Source organism: Calonectris borealis, chromosome 1 (genome assembly GCF_964195595.1).
Source record: "Calonectris borealis chromosome 1, bCalBor7.hap1.2, whole genome shotgun sequence".
Lineage (NCBI taxonomy): Eukaryota > Metazoa > Chordata > Aves > Procellariiformes > Procellariidae > Calonectris > Calonectris borealis.
The window spans coordinates 161,393,051-161,417,933 of NC_134312.1; the positions used below are offsets into that span (position 1 = coordinate 161,393,051).

General features: G+C 41.5%; 1 protein-coding gene across 2 annotated transcripts in view; it reads right to left on the bottom strand.

Moving 5' to 3' along the window:
- Nucleotides 1-13,832, bottom strand: part of FARP1 (FERM, ARH/RhoGEF and pleckstrin domain protein 1) — a 217,866-nt gene extending 204,034 nt beyond the window's left edge. Inside the window, exon 1 of one of the 2 annotated variants that reach the window (XM_075138217.1) lies at nt 13,477-13,832. The gene's annotated coding sequence lies outside the window, so the exon portion shown is untranslated. The remainder of the gene's footprint in view (nt 1-13,476) is intronic. The other variant, XM_075138188.1, reaches the window with a different exon arrangement.
- Between the last annotated feature and the right edge of the window lie 11,051 nt (nt 13,833-24,883).

The window sequence follows — 24,883 nt, forward strand, 5'->3', positions numbered from 1 at the left end:
ATTTTATGGAACAGAAACCATGCTTCACTAACATTTCTGGTATTTTGCTTCCCTTTTTTGTCTCTAGCATACTAAGAAATTCCAAGATACACTTTTACTATCACCCCTCAGCTCAAAAAACAGAGACATACTAACCAAAATAGGCCATCATGCCTTACTAACACAGATGAGATGACTAAGTATATGGCAACAAAAGGGAACCTTGAGCTTATTAATCACTAACTGCTTTAGCTCAGCATAAAAATGAGTAACTACATTTCAAGAAAACAAATGTATAGAGTATTTTATATAACACGGAAGATAGCAGTTAGAGAAGAAGTATTAAAATTCAGAAGGGAAGAGAGAGACTGACAGATCTACTAGTCCAGTAAGTAGGTTACACACGATCTTTCTGGAAAGCCAATTGCCATGAGGACAAACCCCCCGCACAGTGAGTCCTCCTGAAGGGCTCCTTCCCGCAGGTAACTCTCTGTACTAGAACTGGATGACCCGGAGCAGAACAACAGCTTCCCAGGGAACCAAGGGGACTGCCTCAGCAGAGGAGCAAGGGAACGAACCGTTTGCAGGATAACAAAGTGTAGGAGCATGTAAGGGATGTGATCTGCAAGTTGAGCGGGAAGTTTAAAGATTTAGGAAGAATTAGAGCAGTTTTACACAGGCCAGTTTACCAGCAGGAAAAATCCCCAACAGTAAGATCATAAACTATGGAGTAGATTTTTTTTTTTTTTTTTTAATGGAAGCAGTGGTATTTAAGACATCTGAAAGAAGCCTGAACAAAAACATCAGTCCTTATAGGGAGCACCCTTGAATCAGATTATAGATATACAAAAGACAATTTAGGACCATTGCCAAGATTCCTACAAACACTGGCTCAAGCCTGCAGTTACCTAAAATGTGTCAATCACTGAAAATAGAGCTCTGCGGGCAATGGAAACAACAGGAAGCTCACCCTACAAATCACTGAACAAAAATTGAAGCAGGTAATATCAAGAGTAATTATCAGTCAGAATAAAAGGTCCTGTCTGTTACAGAGTAAAAGATACATGTTTACTCTTCAAGGTGCCTAATCTGTTAAGAGACAGAAAAAGATATTGACTTGTAAATCCATGGGGGAAAAAAAAAACAAACAAAAATTAGATGGATTTCTCTTAGTGGAAAAATGACCGATTTAAAAAAAAAAACACAACAAAACAGAAACAAAACAACAGAAACTAATAGCCAGATTCTCTTAATAGTTGATAGCTGTCTCACAATCAGTGCACGTTTCTTAAAAAGTTTTTCTTTCTTAATGACACAGTACAGAACAAAGTATATGTAGAACTTAAATGACAAAGTATAGAATTTAAAGACCATTTTAAACTTGAATCTTGTGATGATCACAAAGAAAGTCTTTAGTTGACTGTATTCTGCCACATGGGAGAAGGGGAAAAAGCCTCTAACAAATCCATCAAGATAACTGTCCAATACCGGGCTTGCCATTTGCAGTTTTTCTAAATCATACCAATCATATACAAGATCTGTTGCAACATTTAAAGGCTTCATGCCAAAAAAATTTTAGCTTTATTGGGCCATCAAAACCCTAGATGAGCCTCCAAAGATTTGCATTCCTTCCTTACTGTTAAGAAAGCTGTAGGACTAATGGAAAAAGAATATTATTCAAAACTTACATACTTACACTTTTGTTGAAGATGTAAATAAACAGCTTACAACTTCTGGGTCTCTATACCAGTTCGGGCTATAAGCGTACCAAAACTTTACAAAACACAAACAGTGTGTCCTTTCACCACATTTGCCTTATCAATGGAAAAGATAAATACAGGTATTATGGATAAATACTATAGAATGCTGTCACAGATAAGAAGTGCATTAAAAAAGGGGGTTGGGAAATAAAAACATGTATAGAATTCAAGAAGGAAAGAGAAGTAAATATTGTGCAAGTAATTAATATAGTCAGGTTTGGAGAACACCAAATAATTCTTACTACCTGAAAACCTCATAAAAGTAGCATCAGTAACACCCCACCTTCATTAAAGGAATGATTCAGATTGCAGACTCTTTGCCCTTTATTTCAAGAAGAAAAGCCATATATTCATTAATTTCTAGTGATTAAATACATTTCCTTAATCTCAGCCTTGCAACGGCGACAGTTGGATTTATTTTTGCTCACAAACTGTCGTTAAAACTAAGACAGAGGAATGGTTCTTCCCAGGACTGCCAACAACAGCAGACATGATGTGCAGAAATAGAATCACAGAACCTCGATTTACATCATGTTCTTCTTTCACCCTGAAAGAAATTCAGTCTTATTAGTGAATCAGAATAAAACATACACACTTCTAAAACACTGAGAGTATATGCATATGGGAATTTCAAAGAGGGGAAAGAAGGTGGAAATAAAGGGTAGACAAAAGAAACAGGCACAAAGAAATGGGTTACTGTTCTTCCCTCTAACATGAACTAATTGCATATCGGGTAAAGATAATCCCCCGCGACGTTCCATGTGCTCAAAGGTCAAGACTTTTGCTTTTCAACTGTCCCCATCAAATCTGACTCCCTGAAGAAAACAGCATGAAGCTGCCCCATAGCACGCACACTCTCAAACTTGAGGGTTAAGGATTCTAGCTCTGCACAGTGCAATATTGCATCAGGCACCACCAACACAGCCCTCAAAGATGAGCACTGTAACACAGCACACTTAAACAAGAAGTACAAACAACAAGCAGTGAGCCAAGAGCTTCTACAGGCTATTGTCTGTTCCAAAATAGCAGAGACATGGTATTAACACAATTGTATTCACTGTATTAACGTTCAAAGGACTCATTTCACCTATGTTGCTGTGTGACTTTAATTTAAAGCAGAGCTCCTCTTTCTTGATGCTTTAAGAGCATCGATATGGGATAAGCCTGGCCCCACTGAAAGCACCCAGCCAAGAGGGAGCCCCTGTGTCCCCATACCCAGTTCCAGAGGAACCACTCCGGCTACCGCACCAGGTATTAAAAATCTTCCTTTCCCAAATGCAGAACTACATATACATAAGGTAGAGTCCTCAAAACAAGCACCTGGATCATTGCTCTTCCTCTCTGCAGTCCCCCGCAGCATGAGGAATTTGATTAAACTTCCTCAACAGACGAGCACTAAATAAACACTGTAAATTAAACAAAACTATGCTGATGATCTAGCTGCAATTACTTCCAATTGATTTGAGTCTTTATTGTCCCCTCAAGCTTTAAACTTTGTAGACAAAAAAGGATCAGGCCTTACTGGAGGAATACCAAAGAAGGAGTTATGAAACTTTCCTTAAACACATTCAAAAGTAACCAGACTAGCTTGTCCTCCTGACAAGATTCCAATTAAATTTAGCCTGGAAATCTAATGAAAAAAATAGGGTATTCCAGGATTTGTCATAAATAAGCAAGTTAATGCTTAGAATAAATTAAATCATTGGTTAATAGACACACATACAAATTATAAATCGCTGCAGTATATTTTATTTCACTGAAGTCAGACACTGCCAAAAGACTTCAGGGAACTTTTACCCAGCTGATACGGTACAATCCAACTCTCAGGCATTTCAGCCTTTTCCAAGTTGAGCCAAACTGTCACTTGATTGCAACAGGAAACGTATGCACACGAGTGCAGCGGGGTTGCTTACTGAAATTCAACTATTCTATGGGAAAACAAAAGCAGATATTCTTATTCCACTCCTGGTAACTCCTCTGCAGAAAAATCCTGGTGTTACCTGCAGATTTTCAAGCATCCCCTTAGGTCCTGTTATATATTATCAGGTTGGTTTTATAATTAATTTTCAGATATTAATTTCATTAGGCTCAATCTACTTGCAAGGGCCAGACCTATTATTCTGATTAATCTTCTCTTCCATGTCTCCAAATCACATTTTCCTTGCCAAGCTGGAATCGTTCTCAGATCACCATTCTCTAAAATTCATTCTGCTCCAAGGTTAGCCCAGAATTGCCGCAAATACAAGGCTTTAAAACTTCTAGAAGCATTTTACATTTTCCTCTAGACATTTTTTAGATGCATAGCTACCATTTTCCCTTCACAGCCCACGTCCAAGCTTCAGTTCCAATCTTAGGGTGCTTTGAAGTGCAAATAATTTTGTTCAGGTTGGAGGGGGCATTTTATTTTGACAAAAGCAGGCAGAAAAGTAGAATACAGACTCTTCTTGGGATTTTTTCTACTGAATTACGTTTACACTAAAATGAAAATTCTTTGAGCTTTCTTGAAGGACAGACATAATCTAATTCTGCAGCTATAAATACCCTCGTAGCATGCTGATTTGCAGAGAATCCGAATCCAGAGATGAAGGGGCATACCGAGCTCTCCCTGTTATTTTCTTTACATGACTCTGGGAGGGAAAATGTAGTTCTGTTACTTGCATCCATCTATTGTGGTACACACTTGAACAGCTCGCCATCTTACAGCTAACTACTCCACCTCTAATTAGGTTATTCTTTCTCCGTGTATTAGCTGTTCTCATCACATCACCTATTTTCCACCTTAAGTATTTTAAATAATAACATAAAATATGTATTTTCAAACATTACTCTCACTTTTAAGGAAAGGAACTCTTGAAGGAAAATTTGGTAGTTTTATCTACTGTCCAATGAAATTTTACCAACAGATCTAAGGGAGTCAAAGCAACCCTAGCAAATACTTGATTAAGAACAATACTGCATTCAGTTTTAATGCTTTCACAAACATGTCTGAATTTTCTTGAATACATATTGTTGGGTTTGTTTGCTTTTTTTAAATCAGAGGAAAATGAAAAGTCTACAGATTGGTTCCAGAAAAAGAAAATGGTTCTGAACTCCATCTTCTCATCATATGTACAAACACATACATACACATGGTGATCTAATTTTTCAGTCATGCGCTTGTAGCATGCTGCTATTAGTCCCCAGCTCTTCTCCATCATGTACTTTCTCTTCATTCAGGGAGACAGGAATGGCTTCCCTGTGTTGGGTTTTCTCAAGCAGAGAGCTACCATCCAGTGTCATTTGCTCGTCCATTGCTTCAAATGATCCTTGAAGCGTTATTACAACTAGAAACTGCTCCAATGATTTCTCTGGAGCCTTAGCGTGCAGTCACTGCACACAAAATTAAGGGAGAAATGCTCATGTTCAAGGTATTGCCTGATGATAATTTCTTGGTTCAGAATCTGAAATAGTCCTTGATTTGCACTTAAAAAACTGGACAACTGGAGGTAAACTTCACACAGATATCCTGCTCTTACACCGTCGTTTTGGTACTTCATTGGATAAAAGCATGCTACTTCATGGCTACAGGAAGCATTTCCAGATAACTGTGGGAAATTTTACTTGGTGTCAATGTGGCCAAAGTTTTTGATACAGATTTCACTTTCCAGACAGGCTTCATTAATGCTAGGTTTGTTTCCTCCCCACTAAGAGCCACTATGTAAACTTGCTCACGTCTGGTGACCAACAGAGCTAATAAAAATTGGTTTCCACCCAATGATACTCTTCCCTCAGCCCCTGCACAACGAAAAGCCAGCTGCTGCACGGCTCGCTCCACCACACGCCTCCTGTCCTGCCAGCCTTCCTGACCCCTCTCTCAACACTGTCCTATTTACTCACTGCTAATTAGAAGGTATGAGGCTGCATTTGCTTTGAGCAGTACCTATGTGACTGCCCAGCCAACACACGTGCCGATCGGGCAGCTGACAGGCAACGCAGATGACCTCCAGCAACAGCTGCAGTGATTTGAGTCTCTCCTCTATCTAGCACTTATCTTTTAATTAAGCTTCATCATTTGTCTAATATGGTTGAAGTTGCCCAACAATTTACAGACGTATAGACAGAAAATAGTCAGAAACAAAGAGGCAGCATTACCATTCAAGCCTTAATTGTAAATAATAAGGAAAAAAAATTGAGATGGAAAAACCTGCCCCATAAAATTTACCAACAGCATCTTCTCTCCTACAGGTCTATTTAGAAATTCTTCTCTTAGAAGTTCACTTCCAACTCACTTGTAGGCAAACAGATCCTATATCCTTGGAATTGTGCCATTTGTGACTTATCTCAAAATTCAAATATTATTAGTAAACGCAGAGCTGTGAGCAGCACTTAATTAGAATGCCTTTTAAAACCTTTTTCATATTCAAATGGCAGAGTCACTTGCCCTTCTCTCCACTGCAATACTATCACACCATCTGTTTTGTCTTTGTTTTATTTATTTGCTATTGTGGCACTTTGAGGATACTTTCTGCTAGCTTTAGGCTCAATATTTATTGACTACATTCTAGGTATCTTCTCCTTTTTGCTTGTTTTATATTTCTTTTCATGCTTTCTAGTATTTTATTTTTCATAGTACCGAAAATTATGCTCAACATTTCAAAGGACACAGGGGGAAAAAATGGCGCTCTGCATCAAAACATTAAAAAATTTTATTTTCCACATTACACCAGTTAATTCAGTTAAGCTGTAAAAAATGGCTAACGAACAACACAGGTTACAACAGCACAACCATACAGTTCGTCTTCCTACATGCACATACTGATGCCTCTGTTTAAAAAGCAACAAAACTATTGAATGTTTAACATGTTAAAGATAAACATTAGTGGTTTCAGATCTTAAACACAATGCCAAACAGAGATTTTCAGGAGGAATTTCCACAAAAATAAGATAAGAGCTGAAGTCTTCAAATAAAAAGACTGAAAATTACCTCCAAGGAGGCTAATCTTACAGGTTCACAAAAATGTTTAACTTCTATAATGTGCTGAGACTACTTGGTACATAAAGTTGTACAAACTCTTAATTCTCCAAAAGGTACAGCAACTGAATCCCCTCCTTCCTCATTCTCCCTTTAATATTTTTCATATTGTTAAGCGCCTGAATACTAACCGCTCCCTGGAAAATAGGAAACTCCAGAAAAAAAACACAACAACTTCTGCAGATTCTTACTTTTACAAGAGCTTTACCTTCCTTTTTGGCCTTGATGTTTGAGAAAATAACCTCAGGCGGGACAAACTAAACAAATCATACTTTTCCTTAATCTGAAAAAGACACTACCATTACACACCACAGCAATAGCTGGCCAGAGTCTTCTCAGTTGTAATCACTGTTATTGCAATCATAAGACTGCAGAGAATTAACAAAATAAAAACAAATCAAATTTATTTCACTTTGATGATAAGCCACAAGCAGCAGCAAACTCCAGGATAATTTGAGAAATGAGAGAGAGGAGTGGCAGAACAGAAAAATCACTCCTCAACCCCCGAAAGACACCCCATCCTCCCTTTCCATAATCATAGGAAGGTTAGTGTGGCCACGGAAATGCTCCAACCTGCTGTGTTCCCAGAGCCTCTGAATGATGGGAAGCCCTGTTCCAGCTGATATCACCACATCCTCTCTTTTCCTCTTAAAAGAGGTTTATTTTTAATATTTATTTTCACTTATTTACTAATGCAAGAGAAAACACCTCCTATATAAGTAGCATGAAAGTCTGCTTGATATTTCTGCCTCTCTTTCTGCAAGATTATGTTTTAAACCCACCTCATAATGGAAAAAGGCAACTACACCAAAGACATACTTACCATTTTATATAATTTAATAGTAACTTTCCCCTCCCCTGAACTTTCAGGCCAAAATCAATGCCATACAAACCTGCCGAACAGGAAGCCTGATTATTCTAACATGTGCAACCGAAGCGATAGGGAGTTTCACAGTAAAACTGATAAGGAGAGACATAAAAGACTAATGAGCAGCCTGCCAGTGCTCCATTGCTGGGCTAGCAAAGGTCCCTGCAGAACACCTTTGGTATTGTTCAGTGGGGAGACGGAGGCTGGGACATGTCCAAAAATAACACTCAGAGATGGAAGAAATGAACACACAATGTCTGCAGCACAAGTGCTTAATCCGGGCACAGAAAAAAATTATTTGAAAGAGCTCAACCAACAGAAAAATACACAATGCGGAGCAGAAAGAGCCAATTAAATGTACACAGGTTACTGAGCAGCTAGACCCTTTTGTGCCACATTTGCTATTTGAATAAATTGACAAATGTCTTCTTGACCTGTGCCTGTGGTGCAGGTGACTGAAAATAAGGGTCCTTGATTAAGGAGACGCAGTGATCAGTATTATTTGTGACCAGCAACCAAACAACTGGTCCTGCAATAATCAGGAGTGAAAGACACAGAAAGGCCGACAGTGGCCAGCAGAAGCAGCAGCCCCGGACCAGAGAAGGAAGCAGCCAACAATACCAACTCTCAACGATTACTGCTAGGTTTTCCAGTTTACCAGTAAGTCACCTTTTGACCTAGAAAAATATGTGCTCTTCCCTAGCAATGTTTTGTACAAGACAATCCAGGTACCCAAGCAGCAGGTCTCAGAGGCAGCGATCCTATTTCCTCTATGTATACCAAGCATATTACCTGCACTCAAACGGAGTTGTTTCAAACACAGATGGCTTGCTACTAATGTCTCTGTTCTGAAAGTCACAGCTTTTCCTTAAAGTTGTCCATATGATACATCTCCCGCTGCAGAATTTTATAATGCCTTGTGTATTACAGAAATAGATACTTTGGGGAGACCTATACCTTGGGGGAGGAGGGGAAGGTCCCCTTCGGTTGCACAACTTATCCTTTTCAACTTCTGTGTTAACATACCCAATGAGGAAGAGAGCTTGAAAGGGCAATTTACAAGACAGCAGAATCACATGTCAAATTGCAGTGTAATAGTCTCTTAACATATTTTCATTATGGCAAATTCAGTCACCCTGCAAGCTCCGAACCATTACTTTGGCCCAAGTCAGCATATTTGGAAGGAAATTGGGATTGAAATCATCGTTAACATTACTACTTATTTGAGAAATCTTGTACTATGGGACAGCACCCTCCACCTCTGATGCCAAGGTAGCAAAAACCCCAATTTTAATGGCAAGCAGCAGAGCACTGCATAGGCAAGGCACCACCAGTAAGGGAACCAGCAACACTGCCTCAGAGACACGGTCCTCTACCTTTCAGTGGGCTTTACCACTACACCCAATTTATAACCTGGGGAAGAAAACAGAGTCTGGAAACACCATCCCTGCCTTATACTAAAATACCACCCAAGCCCTTGCAAGTATTCCTCGTGACTAGTGACAAATGTTTATTGTACAGAAATCTACTGTAAACCTCAGTATCCAGATTTCATGGCTTGAGAAAGTTCTTTCCTCCATTTTATACAGCGACACAAAACCAGACTTTATTGCATACATTCAGGGGCAAGTTACAAAAATCAGTTCCCTCTGAGATCAACAGAAAACAGAACTTTAGCACCTCCATGAACTTCACCAACAAGGCTTCATTTTAAGTACCAACTAACAGAGCCATCATTCTTTTTTTCTTTAAGTCCTTTTTGACAGTCAAACATTAAAAATAATTTCCCCCATTTGTATTTCCAGACTAAAAAAAAAAAGTAGTTGCATTCTCAAATCCCCCCAAAGGCGTATCATATTTCCATTTCTCATAATATTTAATCGAGTCCACTTCATTACAGACAAGGCTAAAAAGCTCATCCTGCTACAATTGATTACAAACAAGATAGTGCCCACATCTGTTAAAGGCTGACCTAATTGTCTGATTTGCCTGCATTTCTGCAGGCCAAATTTACTGGCAGTTTGCACAAATGCAAAGCTGACTGAGCCTGATGACCTTTTATACCCCTGCAATTAGTCTTCCGTGCCTTTACAACCAGAAAAGCAAGTCGCCCCTTTACTCAGCAGTCCATCTGTAAACTATAAACTTCACCATCTACTCAGCATCTACCAGTCAGAAAAGTACACACACACACACACACAAAAAAACCAAACACAAACTGCAACCTTTCAAGGTCATGAAATTAATTCTGGAAAGGCCCTTTTAAGATAAACATGCCAATTTCTAAAAGAAGAAACAGAAAAAGCAGGACAAGTCGGTGGACCCAAATTCAATAAACAGCATTTTTATCATGCTTTTCTAAAAAAGACAATATAAAATAAGGACACTGGCATAGACAAGCACCATGAAAAAACAATGAAAAAAAAAACAACCAACCAACCAGAAAGTAAGTTTAGTCCCTATCACTAACATCACAGCACAGTATGAAAAGTATAATGCAAAATACATTGATTCTGCACTGGAATGTAACCAAGATTAATAACACAGAGGTTTAACTGCAGAAACTTCACACTAGAACTTCATTTATGTATATAATCAGGTTTTGCAACCCAATCCTACAGTTGTAAAAAATATTTCCTAATTACGAACGTAAGTTTAAAAAGATGAGTCTAGTCAATTCTACTGGAGTGAAGTTCTGGATCTGGATCTCCGCTGCAGTCAGCAAGACGCAGATCTGCATTTCCCCAAGCAAAGCAGAGGGGAGGACGAGGTCAGAGCACTGACCCGCACTTCAAATTCCAGTCTCGGGAAAGAGGGCCGGACGACCATTAACAACCAGCGAAGATACAACATCGTTCTCTGGACAGTTTTCCACCTTGCAAAACCTGAGGGGACACACTCAGCTGGCGACGTGCACGTGATTCTTTAGCCCACTGGCAGCCCTGAAATTTCTCTGCCCACCAGCCAACTTTTCACTACAAACACTGTGAAAACAATACGGTCCCATGGACCATCTTCCCCAGCTTCCTGCACTGACAGATCCCAGGTTGGGAGTCACTGCACCAGTCAGTCCCTTTTAGAAATCTGTGCCCAAGAGCAAAGACTTAATCCAAAGATATTTCAAACCAGAGAAGGATTTCTTTTGCATAGCTCCATCATGAAGCATACATAATCTAAAAAGCTGCCAGCACTGGCAGCCTCATATTCATCAGTGTCAAGAATTTTTATATTTTTTAAAAAGAGATGCTAATTTTCATCATACATGAATTTCTTAAGTGGAAGTCTGGATTTTTTCCTAAGTCAAATTAATCTAAAATCAGCAGGGAAAATTTACTGAATAGCTCCATAAATTCAGAATTCTCTACCTGAATTTTAATGCAGAATCACATCTCCTAAAGCAAGTCTTTCTCCTTTCTTTTTCAAACCATCATTTAAGTGGCGTTTTCCCTTTGGTCATTTATCATTCACAATTTTCTTTCAAAAAGTTTGTTTACAAGTAGCATGTTTTAAGGCATTGATTACACAATGACTAACAAACTGTGTCAACCTGGAGAAAGGGAAAAAAAAAAAAAAAAGATTTCCAATTTGAAGTCCAGCCATTAAATAAAAAGTCAAGCTTCGGTATTACACACTGAATCTCTTCCCAACTTTTGACATTTTGTAGTCCCATGTTACTGCGCGTTAAAACATTCTGCCCACTTTCCTAATTTATTTCGTTTGTTCAAGAAAATAGAGTGCAGAAGAAAAAAAACACAAGTTAATTGGCTACACACAAGATACAGCAAAAAACGAGCAGAGGAATACAGCTTTCTAATCCCTTCCTGTGACGATGACAGTTGGCCCTACTGCCAACAATCCCTTCCGCAGCTACACTTGAACTTGAGTCTGTGGGAATAAAAGAACTCACAATGAGTTTGGGCTGATATAGCAATGTCTAAGCTTTCAAAAATAGCCATTGTAATTCAGTGTATTACGAATAACCCCTCATCTTCGCTATTTGCAAAGGAAAGAAAAGAGACTCTACCCAATCCTAGAGCAAAATCATACCTAAGAGGAGGAAGCTCTGAATTAGAAAGCAAAAACATTAAGCGGGATCCCCGACCCACAGACTTGTTACACTTTGCTCAGCACCGGACACTTCTGATACCGAGGAAGGCCAGAGCAAAGGGGAAAGAAGCTCTCACCTGGCAGCATTAACAGCCCAGTCCTTACACACACAGAGCTTACAGCAAGGTGCACGCCAGGGTAACTACAAGGCCCAGGATGCAACGCAGCAGGCACAGGACACAGCTCCCGTCCTGTCCTGTCCTGTCCTGTCAGCCAGCACAGAGCTTCAAGACCCCGGCAGGTCGGACACGTGGGCACAGCTAAGAGGATTTTGTACTTTCTTGGTACGTGGGACCATTTCTAAAAGGCTCAGATCCACTAATTAGCTAGATGCCACAATTCTCGCATACATATCTGTAAGTAGGGGAAGGGGATATCTTAATTCAGAAGAACGTTTGGGGCTTTTTTTAACTGGACTCCTTCAGAATTTTATTTTTGTTGGCTTGACTCCAAGATCAGCTGCTTGCTGTAAATATATATTGGAAGCAATACAAGGAGCAAGAGTCAAAGTATCTGAGAGACACAAATAATAAAACAGCTGAGCAATACTGTTCCTTTAGAGCAATCATCTTTCCACTCTCCAGGGACAAATCTCTTTGAAGGAAACCCTGGTAAGAAGGCTGTGACCGAAAAAGATACGCATTTCATTTATTTCGTGCCAGCAATCAAGCAAATCCGGCAACTTTAAAAAAAACTCCAAAGAGTTTGCGTGTGCTTTAAAAAAAAAAAGCCGCCGAATCACAAAAGATAAGGCCTACTACACACAAGCGCCCACTGCGAAAATAAACTCCTGTTTACTCAAAACTTTCCCCAGCGGTTCATGCCTGTTTGAGGGCGATCATACCGAAGAGCGGGAAACACTCGGCTTTGGAAGTGGCGAACTTTCCAGCCGGGGCACGGGCGAGGCGATGGCAGAGGCGTCGAGGGAACCCGGCCGGAGCCTCCCCGGCGCACCCCTGGGTGTGAAGGCGGAGGGAGCACCGAGCGGCGGCGGCCGTTACAGCCGCTCAGCGAACCCAGGGGGGCGGCACTGGCCGGGGGCGAGCGGGAAGCCCGCGCCCACACCCACCGCCGCCCAGCCCGGGCCGTCCCGTCCTCCCCGAGCCCCCCTGGGGCCGAGGCGGGGAGGGAGGCGCGCTGCCCTCGCACGCCCCCCCCGGGGCGGCACCTCCCCGCCGGCTGCCGGCCTGGGCTAAACCTTTCCTCGAGCCAACGGGGACGTCAGTCCCTCCAAGTCCGCCCGTCACCGAGCGCCCCCTCAGGGCTCCCGCCCCGCAGCAGGGACGCCCGGGGCGTCCCACCGCCGCCGGGCAACCGCCGGGGGGACGCCCCGCCGCCGGGGCCGGGGCCCTGCCCGGGGCGAAACAAAAGGCACCAAGTTGAGCGGCCGCCCTCGCCGCCGCCCGGACTGCGCCCGGCCGCGGTGGCCCGGGGGAAGCGGGGGAGGGAAGGCGGTCTGGGCGCCGCTCGGCGCGGTGCCTCCCCGCGGATTACCCGCGGTAATGGGATTAAGCGGAGCTGAGCGGTGTCCGCCGGGCAGCGCGGCCCCGCGGCTGTCACCGCCCGGAGAGGGGGCGGCGGTGCCGGGGGCGGCGCGGGCGGCGCTCCCGGCCGCCGGCTGCCTCACGCCCTCGCCACCCCGCGGGCGGGTCCCGCCGCTTGCCCCGCAGCCCTCGCCGCGGTGCCCGGCGGGGCGGGCGCCACCCGCTGCCGCTCCCGCCCGGCCCCATTGTTCGCCGTGCCGCCCTTACCGTGCGTGGGGCTGGGGCTGCTCGGGCTCCCGCGGGCTCTCCTCGCTGCGGCTGGTGCAGGGGCAGTCGCGCTTGGCCGGCGGAGGTCCGAGCCATTAAAAGCTCCGCGGGGAGGAGAAGGAGAAGGAGGCGGCAGGAGTGGTGGCGGCGGCGGGGGGAGGAGGACAGCGGGGGGCTCGCAGGAGCAGGGTCGCCATGTCCGGCTTTGCAGCGGGGGGAGCCCACCGGGCCGGGCGCTGAGGAGAAAGGGGGCAGGCGGCGATGGAGGGGGGGAGTCCTGCTGCCGCCTGCAGACCGGGGGAGCGGGAACTGGACGCCGCTCGCCGCGCTGCCGCGGCTGCACCTCCCCTAACCCTGCCCCCTCCCGGAGGGGGAGCCGCCGGCGGGAGGAGGCGGCCGAGAGCCCCCTCCAGCGTTCACAGGCGGTGGCGGCTCGCCATGGCCGCTCGCCTCAGCTCTGCCAGCGGCGGAGGGAGCGGAGTGTCCGCCTCGGCGGTGCCGCCCGGCCGCAGGTACTCGGGCAGCCCGTCGTGGGGAGGGGAGGAGGAGCAGCGACACCGCCTTGCGCCGGTACGATGCCGGGGGGGCTCCAAATACCCTCCTCCTCCTCCCGGGCACCAGAAGGGGCGGGCAGCGCCCAGGTGGCCGTGGCGTGAGGGAAGGGTTAAACCAGGGTGCAGCCCCGCGGCTGAGGGGCGGAGGGCGGCTCCGAGGGGCGAGGCGGCCCGTGAGGGTGGCGGGGCCTCCCTTCCCGCCTCGAGCTGCTGCCCCGGGGCAAGGGGGAGCGGAGGCCCTGCGCCATCACTGCCCCTTTCTGTGGATTTTGGGGACCATCCGAGGTAGGTGTCCTCAGGGCCACGGGTACCTCGCAGGCAATTGTCCTCTGCTGTCCTTGGAGGGGGAATTGGTTCACTCGCCGGAGCTGAGAGGCTGTTAAACTAGGTGGCCCGTTCAGGAGGAGCCATTGCCTCAAGGGGTCTGTGCAGACACGTTAATACCCCAGCTTTCCTGCCTTAGGAGGAGGCTTCAGGAATCAACGGAGGACAGATCAATGCTTGATTTACCAAGAAGTATCCCTCCACACTCATCACACTCCACGCGCTTGCCTGAGACGCCAGAGAAACCAAAGGACTAGGTGTATGGGTAGTGTATTCACATTTATGGTTACCAGCTAGTAATCTGTATCTTCTTCCTTGTTAGACAAACGCAGATCACAGCACTGTAAAATGTAACTAGTAGCATTCTGGTCTTCAACGGCTGTCTCTCAAAACAGTCTCCATGCCAGTATGTGAGTAGAAAGGAGACCACCATGCAAAGGCCGGGGCTGGGAGTGTGCCTTTTCCAGAGACCCTGTACATGCCCTCAGAGATTTGGAGCTATAGCAAAAAGGCTGTCACATCTAGGACCAGTATGGTTGCCTGCATACAGGCTCTTAAAACACTACTATACATTTGCATAACTTAAGTGTTAGGGTGTGCATTTCTTTGAGCCTTTTCCAGTCTTTTACCCAATGGTTTTTCAGGGAGAAGAGTGAGTGGTGCACACAAATGCATGATGCAGGGGAGACACTTCAGGTCTTTGAAGTTCTCTCAGTGACCCAGGAGGGAGCAGTAAACTGGGTGTGTATTTATAAAGTAACCCTTCTGAGCACCTAGCATTTAAAGACCATTTTAGGAGCCCAACTACTATCTCTAGTTTTTAATCACTGGAGGAAAGAGAAATGATATGTGAACACTATAAATATTTTTTTCGTCTAAGCCTTGGCCTTGCTTAATCCGCAAAAGACAAATTCCTCTGCTGTCAACAGCAATGCTTCTATGCACAAACACCTCGCTACAAATACCTCAATGCATATGCCAACCAACCTTGTGAGATCAAGAGAACTTCGTTTCTTTGGTCAGCCCTGAAGCCTTAACTGAAGTACATACGTTACGCACTGAAAGGCTGGAAATTGCCTTTAGCTGTCAATACTTGATAAGATAGTAATTATTGTTATTTTCCCCCAGACTTTTTCCACACAAAATGCGTGGTCTGTCTGTAGAAGATCAAGAAGAAAGACTATGTTCTCATTCTGACAATATAGAATAGAATATACTACTTCAGCTGGAAGGGACCTACAACGACCATCTAGTCCAACTGCCTGACCATATGAACTGTGGTTAAAAATACTGGCATAATAAAAATTACTGCCTTTTTCCAAATACTTATTTTGTCAGCAGCTTTAACTCTTACTTAAGGTGCAGTTAAGATAAGAGCAGTACCGCAAGGGTCAACTGTAGCATTTAGAATTTCCTGGTGCTTTTTATGTACACTTCCAGATCACTAATGCCTCATTCACACCTAACAAAAGAGTTTTTGTAATCTACATCAAATGAGTGAGGTCATCTTCAATGCCTTCCAAGTCTGAGTGACCTTGAAACATTTCTCAGTACTGAACAGAAGTTAACAGGTTGCCCTGCAGCTACTGATCATTTATTACTGAGCTCCAAAAAGCAACCGTGAAATACTATCTTGAATGGTATACTTACTGAAGCATCAAAGATGGTAATATGTTGGTCATTTCTCCAGGAGCCATGGACAAGCTTGCCTGTGTTTCTTTAGTTAACCCTTGATTCTTTAATCTTCTGAAGGTATCAAGGACAACTAGGGACTGACATCTAAAAAGATGACTTTACTGTCTCTTGATGTTTATCTAGTTGGTCATAAATTGATGACTTTCGCCCAACCATTCCCATTGATGCTCTCTACAATTCCTAAGCAGCAATTTTTCTCTAAAACAGATTTCTCTCTTGTAAATTACACATGGCTGCAGCTCTTCTGATGCAATTCTAAGAAAAGCACTTATTGCTGCTGTTAGTTTCCTGTAGTACAGTACGGTTACATTTCTTCCCTGTTGAATGAGATGTAGAATTTGTTGGGACATCAAATAAACAGGAGAATTTGAGAGAAACAGCATTTGTTTTTGAAAAGTCGCTCAAATTAGGAAAATGGTTCTAGTTAGTTCATGTTTCTGAAAGAAAACAGATAAGCTTTGTCTGCATCCACGGACAAAGAGAAGAGCTGGAACTGGATTTCAGATTAAGCAAGACCAAGCTGGCATGATCATTTATTTCTGCCTTACCTGATAAGGGAGAACCCAAGGGAAAGGAAGGGAAGGAGAGAAACATGTTAAAAGAGTTTGGTCGTCTTGAGAGACTGCCTCTCTGCGCCTTCTGCCTTTTTTCCTTGTTAGGAAAGAAATAGCAACAGCTACGATGGAATGCAAATACAGATCTCTGGAAAGTCTTAGCTTTTTACAACTCTCGTATGCTCGGATGATTTGCGGTTATTTTTTCATTGGCATTTTCTCATATTTGTTGTGAGGTTCTAGAAGGTATGCATGTATGCAGGCAGTTATGGCAGAGTACCTGCAAATTCACATTTTCACCTGCCATGTGGTAACTTGTTTGCCTATCTGTGTGTTTCGTCAGACTAAATTATTGGACTCAAAACCCAAGTATGCAGATTAAGTTCTTTGGTCTGGTTTACACTAAGGTCAGACTAGATTTTTCAGTGGTCCTTCTGGCCTTAGAATCTATGCCTCTTTTGTAAACTACTTTAAAATATGTGTTGAGTTCAAATGTTTTTCTGTGTTTTATTAAGGCGAGAAGCTAAGATGCTGCCCTAATCGAAATCTGTGTATTTCAGCTACGTCTTTTGTCTAACAATTCTTTTTCATAAAACATTCCACACATGTTTTCCCCGAAGCCTGAAATTTTGTTTCAAAGCAAATACTTCCGTGCTAGATTTATCAGTGTGTTCTTGTATAAATGTGGTTTGGGGCTCAATCTTGCAAACCTAAGGCATTTGATTAGTCAGTTTTAGGCGCTCTCTCATATGTCTTTATGTTAACTTGTGTTAACTCATATCATTTTGCTAATTTCGTTGCAAGAGCATGACAGAATTATCCATTCTTTCAGGATCATTTCACCATCATTTTTATTACACGTTTCATAGTATACATGCTTCCCGTGATTTCAGTGGCTTTTGTTAGCAATATATTTTTATCCATGTCTTCCCAAAATATTATTGCAGTCATCAGTTGTTAAGATACCACTAGCTCTTCTGCTAAGGTTACTAATGTTGAACTAATATGTCTTCTTGCTTCTACATCAGAATGCAACATCAAACAATAGCTAGAAGCAGTGGTAATTAACAATATTCATAATAGTGTGTAATACTAGCAATAGACCATGTCTTAACTTTTGAGGGAAAAAAAACAAAGAAAACAAATAAATATTTAGCCAGTTAGCAAAGGAGTCCATTTCCATTCTCAAACTTCAGGAATTTCATGTGAAAGAAATACTCAACCATTGAAAAGAAGCCATTTTAGCACTTAGAGCCAGCTAATTACCAGATTTTGCTTACTGCCTGCTCAAAGTGAATAGTACCATGAATTAAAAGAGAACCGTTTAATGGTATATGCAAAAGTTTCCGAAGTCCTTAAGAATATATAGCAAGAGAGCTTTTGCAGTTCAAGCTGTTAGAACAAGTTCCTCTTCCTGACTTCAGTATTAATACCGTACAATACCACCTCTGTTACATGTCATCATATTTACCTTGTATTCTCCAACATATTTATCTGTTTCAGGATTAATGCATTTGTTAACGTTAGATGCATATCTGTGCTAAGATGATCACCAGTGCAATAGTTAATGGATGAATCATCCCTGAAGCTTCAGAGCTAAAAAGTTCACTTGAAATTTATGAACAATTTATAATCCCTAAAACTACATAGATTGCGTCAGCTTATACTTGCTTCATGCGTGCTTTTTCCCTTCTGCACATCCAAGGAGAAAAAAAAGACTCATTTTTAAAATGATACTGAGGATTCCAAAGTATTCATTAATGGACAAAATTGTCAACTACTGCAAAGTAAATAAAAACATTAATAATAATTTATTATAGTTAGCTATATAATAATCATTCATCAAGTTACAAATATTAGAACCTTCAAGAAAATAGAAGCCAAGGAAAAATACAGAGGTTTGTTAAAAAAAAAAAAAAAAATTCTTAACATCCTTTTGCTATTCATATTCAGCTTTCCTCTCCTACAATCCATTTTCACCTTTCTCCCAAAAGAAGGGAAAAAGAACACTGGGTATCAGGACAAAATATGTATTCCATGCCAGTATTTCCATCAGAAACAATGTACCTCTTCTGTCACGGTGAGGAGAGAGAAGAAGTGATAATGGAAAGAGAAAATATTTGTGGATACGATTTCACATATTGAGTAACAAATAAAAATAATACTAAAAAAGAGCTGCTGCCTTCATCAAGCCTGCCGTGCCATCGAGCCTGCCATGCAAGATGCAGCGTGTGGGCAGGAATGAAAGCTCATAATCTCCCGGTTGAATGTGGCTTTTAGAAAACAACCAACCAACCACGTTAATCTTTCAATACTACTTTTGAGAAGACGACCAAATGTGTTATTTGAAATAGGAATGTGTCTTTAGACTTTGGAGTTTAGGGTAGAACTCCCAGCACCATAGTTCATTCTCTTCCAGTGCTTTTGTCATTTTGGACAGAGCAAACTGTTTATCTGGTCAAAAAAAAAAAAAAAAAAAGAAAAAGGCAATACTTTCCAGGAGGACAGTGCAACTAAATTCATTAAATGATTTTGAGACCATTTAACACTGTGATGATGAACCACCACCATTTAAGTACCTGATATAAGCAAATATGGTTCTAAAACAGAAAAAATGCCGTTTCTGCAGCCCCTCAGAATATAGACCATGAGTAAACTCAGGTGAAAAGAGTCCCCTTGCAAATATGAAAAGAAGAAGAATATAGGACATTAAACATAGCTTTTAACATTATTAGACTTAAAGATTCCCATGACAATAATAACCCTCTTGCTCTCTTCTCCCCCCCACCCCCCTGCCAATATTTTTGCTGTGACCTCCTGCAAGGGAACACATCTGGAACATATCAGTGTGTCTGTGTAAATCCTTCTGGGATGATCCCCACTTTGAAGTGGTGGTCGGGGAACCTTATCTAGTGCTCTGTCATATTCAGGATCTCCCATGGGTCCTTTCTAACTTCATGCTGGATGATAGACATTTTATTTTTACAACGGCTAGTTACAACAGGTGGCTTAATTACCATCTTCTGCATTGTCATATTATTCTGTTTTAATTTTTAGAACATCTAAATCTGGCTGGAGGGAGCAACTGTAAAACCTGTCAAAGCAAACATCAATTCAGCATATGATTTTGCTATTTCAGAATGCAGCTTCTGAAATTAGCCCATTCCTAAATGTCAGACCAGAAGCCGGGTCTTCTAAGGGTGGTAATTTATTTGCTTCCCATATGAGAAACATAGCAGAGTGAAGAGAAACAAGACCATCTATTTTCTATCTGGGTTTAATATCATTAATGACTGTGAAACTTTCTGCTCAGAAACTGAAAGGTATTAAATAATTAACAGAAGTAATATTTCACTGTAGAAAGCTTAGCAAGATCTGCATAATTTATGTTTAATAAAATCAAATAATCAAATTATTACAGACTTGAAAAGCATTTTTTTTCCTGCTTACTATCTTTTATCCACTGCAGTTATTTTTCTCAGAAATAAAATTCCAGTGAATGAAAACAAAATAACTGCTATAAAAAGTAGAATTTAGACTAAAAAAAATATAAAGCATCATTTCCATTTTACTGATGAGAGAAATAATCTACAGTGATATAGTCTACTTTCTGCTATAGTCTACTTTCAAATCAGGAAGGAAAATTTTCCTTAAAGGTCAGGTAGATCAAGTATACACTTTTTCTCCCATCAGCTCCTATCAACTTGCCGACGGTGATATGCAGAACGGTTGGTCATGTTCTTCCCCGTGTAAATGCGTTAGCTGGTCTATCACTGTCAAAGATCCTGTTATTTAACCTGTTGTACCTCTGTAGCAACTTGGGCTCTGCCTGTGAGTTTTAAGTGTGAGTGATGAACGCTCTCCCGTTTCCTAGGTTCTGGTGCTGAAAGATGGCCAGAGAAAAAGTTTTTGTTTACAGACTCTTAATTGTCTGAGATGCAGGGTACAGGCGAAGGTGGTATCAGTTTTTCCTATGCCCAGTTTTTTCCACCTAATGTAATAATTCATAAGTCATTACCACTGCTTCCAATTAGATAATTTTGCCATGATACTTAAGAGAAGAATAATTCCCTTATGTCTCTTGTTACCAGTATTTTTTAATGTTTCCTCAGTTAGTGCTCTGCATGTCCCATATGCCTGCATTTCCTTCAGCATTATGGTGTTCCATAGTCTTTCAGTTTATTGTACAGTTTTCCACTTCATAAATATTTTAAACGTGAGATTCACTATTCGCTCTGACAATGAAGCACAGAAAGCAATCGTTTCTGGTTTATCAATAATCTCTAGGATACATTTGTCCTTTAAAAATATCTTAATTTTCTGTGGTGATCGTTTGCTATTTGCAGTAGAACCAAAAAGAAAAAAAAAAAAAGAAAAATAATCTTATTTTTTAAATATTAGATTTCAAACTGAACATGAGCTTAATATATAACTGGATTGATTTCACTCTGCTGAAATAGGACAGGCTTAACCAGAATAGTTCCCAGGAAATGTTTTAAAGCAGCAGGAGTTTTAATAATAGTCTGTACTAAATTTAACCAGTTCTTTATTATAAAGATGCCTATCATCTCATGCTTTTAAATTCTGAAATGCATTCTTTTCTTTGATATTTCCAATTGCTTCACCACTGCCTGTTTAGTTTGTTCCCTCCACAGTCTCTCTGCAGTTGTTGACAACACTGGGTATTGCACATCTGTACTGTGCCGTATCTCCCTCTGGCACTGGGGAGGAAATCTTAATCCCTATTTTCCTGCTGTAATCTCTCCTCCTAAAGAGGCAGATCAGTAACAAAGGAGCTGCAGCTCTCATAAAATTGCCCGAATATTAAAATGGTTTAATCTTCTACTAGGGAAAGCCAGAGAGTCTCACCCTGTGCCTCACTTTCTACTGCACTTTGATCCTTTGTGTCAGTTACTAAAATTCAGCATTTCAGATTTGCCACCTTTGAATACATGAAAAATCCACTAGCTCCTTCAAAACAGGGCAGAGAAAAAAAGGATAGAACATTTTACTATGTTTTTATTTGATTATATATTTCTCCTTTGTCTTTTGTTTAGAATTTGCGTAACACTGAAGAGTGTCAAGATAAGAAAACATTTTTTCCTTCTCAGGCCCCAGAGCAAGTGTCTACACGAATATTAGCACTGAGATATGTTTTATATGAAGCGGTTTCTATTCTAGTTGATCCTATATGACCTGGGTGAAGAAGTATTAATATCTCACGAAGCCCCGCGCAAACACGGTAAAGAGATTCTGAGCTGTATAAACAAAACCGGGGTGGGGGTGAAGCGAGAAGAGGAATGCTGTAATGAAGGATGTGTACAAATGGCCGCGTGAAGCCTGATCAGAGAACCGGGTGTCTAACGGGAGATACAGTAAGGGAGCCTGAGGGAAAGAATACAAGAAATGGGACAAACGTAGAGTGATCCTTTCCCTAGCCGACTCTCCCAGCTTCTGACAGCTTCTTCCACATACGATTTATGGACTTCTTGAGCAAGAAGTTTCCTCAGGAGCGCCTTTTGCTTATTAACCATTCACAACCTACCCTTAAAGAATTGGTCCGATTCTTTTTTTGAGTTCCAGACACATCCGTCAGAAATTAGTTTCATGCTTTAATTGCAGTGTATGAAAAAATATTTCTTGTTGGTTTTAAACATCTAATACTTTATTTGGGTAGCATTTGATCTTGCGTTAGGAGACACACCGAATTGTTCCCTCTTCACCTACTGCCCGAAATTCGTAACTGTGTAGATATCTATTCTCCTTCCCTTAGAGTTGTCACCTTTTTCCACTCTGAAGAGTCCTAACCTCTTTAGTTTCACCTCAGATGGCTGCACTGCATACTTCTTAAACTTCTCACCTCTTTCTCAACCTTTCTAGTTCTGCTATATCGCTTTTCCGGCACCGGCTTCAGGACTGCGTGCAAAGTCAAGGCAGAGGTGCACAGACGTTTGCCCAGAACAGCCCTGGCAGTGGCAACTGCAGCGCCTGCTGCTCAACTCCCTCCTTAGGAAGGAAGAGGAATTCTTAAAAGGAAAACCAGCCTGAAGTCATTCAGCATCGCCCTTTTTCCAACCAAAGTAATCATTCTCTTCCACCATAATTACAGTATTACCGGAGAAATTTAGGATTTCGGGGAAAATTAATCATGATTCTTCTTTAGATGATCCAGTAAAAGCTTGCTTGCGTTTTGAAGTTAGGGATGGTATTTCAGCACAAGGGCAAGAGAAAATATTTAGTGTCCATGTCTCTCACAGTTTCGACACAAAATCCATGTGATTTGTTGTCAAGAAGTTAATTTTTTAAATTTGTTTGGATTTTAAATACACTTTTCATAAAAAAAACATTGGCAGCTGTGTTAAAGAAAAATAGACCTACAAAACGCACCAACTGAAACCAGACTGTCTTTTCTATAGGACTAGCAAGGGACTCAGATTCCAGCAAACCAAACACTATAGACAAGATGGCTGAAAAATGAGGCAGGGCAAAAATTATCTACTGTACTTATATTAGGACCTATAAAACATTATTAAATCTTTATTGAGAAAATAGAAGTTACAGTGGACAACTACTCAAGAGTTTTATGCTCAGGCATAAGGGTGATGAGAGAAGTCCAATTCCCAGCAACTTGGTAGTTTGGGTTAGGCCATTTTATATGTAGTTAGTTTGTAGTATTACCCAAGGGTAATAAATATTATGTGAAAAGATTTTAATAGCAATGAAGGCAAATGAAGACTCCATCTTCTCAGATTTCATATCCTTTTTTTTTTTTCTTTCAGTTATCCCTTTTCAACTTTCCACTTGAAATATCTTTTCTTACCACACTCTGCTACCTCCAGCAATGTCTTTAAGTTTTTACTCATTTTAAGGACAGGAATCCACACTTTTTTATGTTAACGTAGAGCCTCAGGAGCTCATCCACACAGCTGCCGTTCCTTTTCACTTGCTCCCAGAGACTGACAGGCAACCCTGAATCAAACTCATTTCCTCCATACCCTGCGGATGAGGAGAAGCGGCAGGTTCCAAAGACAGAGTTCGCCTTCGTAGCAGCAAGGAGAAAGTTGCTATGGCTGTCTCATTCTACAATAAGACATTTATTTACGGGCATGTACTTTATTCGGACTTTTTAATGATGGGAGAAACGGGGATAGGGAGACGACCTGGTTAAATCTGTATTGATTTAACACTCCCCCTTTCTCTGTTTTCTTTCTCTATGGTTGCAATAGGCAGTTCTTGAGACAAACTACCTGCTCTGTGCACACGTTTCCAGTAAACAGAAGTTACAGTTTAACACTCTGCCTATAAAATGGTCTTACTAAGAAACACCCTCCAAAAAAATTAGGGACTGTAAAGTATCGAACATCCCTAGTTGCACAGCCTTCTAATATTCAATTGTATCATCTCCATCTACTGGCCAGAAGAAACTTTAGCTGGAGCACTGAACTGGTGAAGTATAACCGCTGCATCCGCACACTTCTCCATGCTAACTGTTGATAAGGCCCCATTTTAGCAATTTTGGGGGGTTTGGAGTTTGAGTTTGGATCTCCGCCCCTCCCCCCTCCCCCCCTTTTTTTTTTGGTTTTTTTTCCTCCAGGCATACCAACTCCTAAACAGACAAAACTCCACAGTAAAAATATCTCTTGGTATTTTATTCTCAGATATTTAAAAATGGTGATGTTGCACAATTTTACTTCAAGTATTTAGGCAATGTTAACTTCCCCAATTCAAGATATTGTGTTATGATCATATTTTTTGCAGGTCTGAATACAAAACGTGAGTTTTATTCCAAGCTTTTTTGGTTGGAAAATTAGCATTAGTTTTTAAGATAATATATGAACTGAATATTAAACCTTTTAATTAATTTACATCAAGTCCTATCACCTCAAGATAGGACCATGCAGTTAAAGAACAATGATTTGTTAACACATATATTACATGAAAAACCATACTTCAGATATATTTAAAATAAAACTTCCTGTTGCTACTTAGGAAAAAAGCAGTCATACGTTTAATGCAGAAATAGTAAGTTGAAGAAATATCCCCTTTCTTTTTTCCTCCCTCCCTACCGTCAAAAGACACTGGCCATCCGCAAAAGGTAGCAACCAGTGGTAATGGTGTTGGCAAAATGAGAGACAAGTGATGATCATCTGAGCAAAACTGACTGAAGTTAAACTTGTAATTCCCATCAGTCACCGCTAACTCGGGAATACTTCCCTATTTACCCCTAGGTAATGGTCCCCTGGGGAGCATCTGCCAAAATGCGACATTCCCACTTTTCTG